Source organism: Limanda limanda, chromosome 21 (genome assembly GCF_963576545.1).
Source record: "Limanda limanda chromosome 21, fLimLim1.1, whole genome shotgun sequence".
NCBI classification, from domain to species: domain Eukaryota; kingdom Metazoa; phylum Chordata; class Actinopteri; order Pleuronectiformes; family Pleuronectidae; genus Limanda; species Limanda limanda.
In genome coordinates, this window is record NC_083656.1 from 14,405,000 (window position 1) to 14,409,890 (window position 4,891).

General features: G+C 41.3%; 1 pseudogene; it reads left to right on the forward strand.

Annotated features, from left to right (window-relative positions):
* Positions 1 to 3,035: 3,035 nt before the first annotated feature.
* On the forward strand, positions 3,036 to 3,396 carry LOC133028280 (histone H3-like; annotated as a pseudogene).
* The last annotated feature ends 1,495 nt before the right edge of the window (positions 3,397 to 4,891 follow it).

Sequence of the window (4,891 nt, forward strand, 5' to 3'; positions counted from 1 at the left end):
AAAGATTTATTAATTATTTTATCTGATTTCACTGGGGATGCAAAATGGCCCCAAACAGGATCCTGCAAAAGGGGATTACCAGTGGAAGTCTTGTTCCTTGTAAAAAAGGTATGATGTATCCAAAAGTTACCACCGGGCATCTCAAAATTAGCTCCTGCCTTGACAGCAGCAACGACTCCTTCAGGTGTCTGAAATAACAAAAGAAAACATGTCAGTGACATTCCACACAGAGTCTGACAGAGAAATGTATGAGCTGCTGTTTGGTGTGAGGCAGTCAGAATGTGAATCCACTGTTGGCCTGGTTTAATGAGCTTTGCCTGTAGCCCAAGGTAAAAGTGCAGTTGGATCGGGTGATAATGAGAAGAATACAGTTGTTCTGTTCCCGATGTGCACTCCGCTGAAATGGGACTTGACTGTTAACTCCACTGGAAATTAGAGTTAAAACAAAGGCCTGTGTTTTCAACAGAAAGACGAATTGTATTTTAGAAGAAACTCAATTTCACTGTTTCAACCCTCCTGAGTGAAACTGTCTTTGTTTGTGTTTTTCTTTCTGAACAAAGAACTCGAGTTTACTCTCTGGATCTCATGTAAGCTGAATGCAGAGCTTTTGTCGCTGCTGTTCAGTGATCACGCATACATCAGTCATCCAGTCGTTCTCTGTCCTCCTCTTTCTCAGCAACTCAATAATGGACGGACTGATGGGTGACATTTTCCTGTGTCAGAGTCGACAGTCTGATCTGATTTAAAGCCAGGATGTTAGATGTATAGAGAATAATGTTGTTTGCTGTACATTTGCATCATCGGTTTTATTCAATTCTACAATTCAGATCAGTTTACAGACTAGCATTAATCTAAAGCCGCTTGATAAAAAGCGGCTACCTATGATAGTATAACTAGCAACTGTGGCATGTACTGAATTATGACCTTAACCATCAAGCAAGAAGCATGTACTGTATCTTTAAATCTGTGTTTTGATGTCCACTAGGAGCCAATATAACACCGTAGACAAATTTGTTACTTATCAAAGTAGTTTTCCGACACAAGCTCCACAGAATGTCCGTAAATTGGGTTGAGACAATGTCCTTGTGGCAGGAGATCGCTGTGCCTGGTCTGGACATTTTCCTGCTGTATCCTCACATGGGCTCACTCTTTCAGACATTTTACTATGGGGGGGGCGGGGAGTGAGAGTTCCGGGAAATGTCTACAGCAACTGCCTCAGACATGTGGGTTCTCACATACAACCCCTCCAGAAACTGTCCAAAGTTTTCAGTGAATGTCTGAAAGCAGCTCACTTGTCTGTCTGGGAATCCAGCAATCATGGACAAACATAGCAGTTGTTTTTTTCCTGTGTATTAGTTGGTCAATCTGTCACTTGTTGCTGGGCAGATAGTGGACAGTGGGTTTATCAAAAAACGTTTCAGCTGACACTGGAAACAAGGTTGATGAACATGAATCAACTAAAAACAGTTAACAAAGACAATAGGCTCAAAAATACTAAAATGTTCAGAGAATGCGGTGAAGGTTGTCTGTCCGTCTGTGATAAACGTGACAACGTTAACATTTCTTACAGTCATTTGATCCAGTTATATTCAAAGAAAGTAATTGGTGCGGTTTAAAAGATGCAAGTGTGACACATTTATATTGACGCTGTCAAACTAAGTGAATCAGGGCTTGTGACTCTCATGAATAGACATGAGCAGATCATGTGGACCGACACTTAATGAATTATCATCCTGCCAGAGGAGGGATTTTGATGAAGGAACAAAAACTGAGCAGCAGTGATTGCACTCTTTGTTGCAATTAAAGTATTTGTAGTGTCATAACTGTGACGGTAGTGTTTAGTTGGTCAAAAGTTGGATTAGAGTCGGCACAGTGACAACTGACAGATTTAGGGGAAAAAACCACAAGCAGGTTCATTAGAGGAGTCTGAGAACAAGAGAAGACAAGGCAAAAATCTGTAAGTGTTACTTCATTAAATAAACAGAAAATGAAATGTGGTCAGGTGACAGACTTGGTTGTTTGGACAAGAATCTTATGACATAAAGCTTTGTTTTAAGAGACTTTCATATATTATTCTAGATAGATATAATATATAAAGATGGACAACGTGCTTCTACTTCCTCACACTATCCAGAAATTAAGCCTAAATAATCCAGATGCGAACAAGAGCATCACACGCATATGGTGCCAGAGGGTTGGTCGTGCCAGGTCTTTTCCGAATCTTACAAAGTTGTTTTTGTGCCTAAAGCGGATTTAACCTTTACTTTAGCGCTGTCATATCACATAGAGTTGTTTTTTTTTTCAGCAGTGGCTGGGTGAGATTCGTTTCACAGGCAGTGTAAGGGAACCCATCACTGATGGCTAGTACAGTGGTTCTCAACCTATTGGAGTCACAATCCACCAGTATAATCAGGTTTTTCTACATTATAATTTGTATACAAGCAACAATTCATGCACACAGACTCATTAACAGACAATAACAGACATTCTAAAGCAGAAGATATCTCTTGTATAGACAATTTCATGTAAAAACTGAATAAAAATATTTATTTTTGTTTAAAAATAGTTTTTTTTGTCTCCCTATGCATCTGGTAACCCTAAAACATAATCTCCCTCTGACCCCTGATAATACAGGTACGGTAAGGTAATAAAGCATGTATGACACCTCAATGCAATGAAATGTTAATGAAGGAAGCAAATAGAAACTAACCACAACTGGTGACGATAAATGACGAGACAGCTGGATATGAACATTGGTCCAGAGTTGATTTTGTTCCTCTCAGCTCTCCCAATAACGAGGGAGTGCTGGCCAACACTTGTCAGCATCTCTGCTCTCACAGCCATGCGCTCTCGAATTTTGCAGCTATTACTTATAGTTTGAAATAAAGGTTCTCAACAGTGTGTGTGGATGAGGACACTTGCTGTTATGTTGTGCGCTCGAAATGTAAATGTAATATATGAACAGTGTTGGGGAGTAACGGAATACATGTAACGGCGTTATGTATTTAGAATACAAATTATGAGTAACTGTATTCCGTTACAGTTACAAAATAAATAGATGGTATTCAGAATACAGTTACATTGTTGAAATCAGTGGATTACATGATGGTACTTCTCGAGTTTATTCACTCTCTCGTAAATCCACCGGCGGCAAAGCCCCCAGGAAGCAGCTGGAGACCAGGGCTGCCGTAAGAGCGCCCGGGCCCCCGGCGGCGTGAAAGAGCCTCACCGCGACCGGCTCGGGACACAGGCCCGGGACCGAGGCTCTGAGAGAGTTCCGTCGCTACCAGGAATCTACGGAGCTGCTGATCGGCAAGCTGCCCTTCCAGCGCCTGGTGAGAGAAGACCGACCTGCGCTTCCAGAGCTCCGCTGTCATGGCTCTGCAGGAGGCCAGCGAGGCACGCCGGGTTCACACCGGACGCTGAAGCGCCGTGAAGCGCTGATAATATCACCCGTTGACCCAGTAGTATAAAAGCATATGGTCACTTGTTGCTCCAACATTAACTGCAACAGCGTCCCAATTTAATGTCATCTATCTTCAAGAACTTCTCCGCTGTTTGCTCCGTTCAATGTCGGGTGTCGAGGGTAAATTACGTATTCTCCGCCCCCCCCCCCTCTCTTTTTATCTTTATGACTGCTTGTGTGTCTGTAGTGGATGGGCAGAGGGGGGCATTTAATAATGTGATCGGTAAAATTGGTAAAATTAAAACTCAGAAGGGGAATACAAACTATGGGATGCATACTTTATCATTTATATCATATAAAATGTCATCAATATCGTTTAAAATCATTTTTCAGTGTGTTTCCTAGAGCGATACGCTCGCGTCAAGCGCAAAAAATAGACTCGACGCCGAAGCGATCGCCGCATCGGCGGAGAGAGAGAACAACGCCGCAATCATACACTTAAAAAATGCAATACAAACCGGAAGTATTCCAAGTATTCAGAATACGTTACTCAGATTAGTTAATGTAATGGAATACGTTACAGATTACATTTTTGGGCATGTATTCTGTATTCTGTAACGGAATACGTTTTGAAAGTATCCTTCCCAACACTGTATATGAACATATCCTCATTAAATCAGCTCACTTACCTGCTTACAAAATGTATTAGCCATCAACTCACTGTCACTTTCCAACACACACACACACACACACACACACACACACACACACACACGCACACACACAAACACACACACATACACACCCTCGCCGCTCATCCGTCCTGCTCTGGGCGACATGCCAGTGCTTGCAGATGGTATTAGTGGAAGATGAAGTGCCCATCTCTGCAGCCAGTGAAATGTGAATGCCAGTTAGTGCCCTAACTGCTATCTGATCCACTTAGTTGAACGTCAAAGACTTGTTGACTCGGAGTATAAAGAGCTACAGGTAAAAGCTGTGTTTCCTTCCTTTTTTCTTTTTTTTGTATTAAACCCAGATCCCTAAATGACATGTAATGTTCTAACAACTCACCCAGACCAGATTCATACAATCTTTATATGCATATTACATAGAAATGTACAGATTATATAATCTGGTGTTTGCCACGTCACATTGTAAAAGTTCAGCACCATTGCTCAAGTATGTGAATCCTAATTGGTATTCACTCCACTGCTGTATAAAGGCCAAGCTGCAGAACAGAAAAACTGCTGGATAAAGGCTTCACGTTAAATTTTCTGAGACATCATAACAGGAAAAAACTACACTGCCACTGTTTCTTTTCAAATGGGTTGATGGGTAATCTTGAGACAGTTCTGGTCATTTGTACTTTTTAACCTTGTTCAGATAAGTGCTATACAAATTAAGTTATTATTATGATTATATTTGGACTATACTGCAGACCATGAAGTGTCTATAATGACATGATTACAGACAAGAAAGCAGATT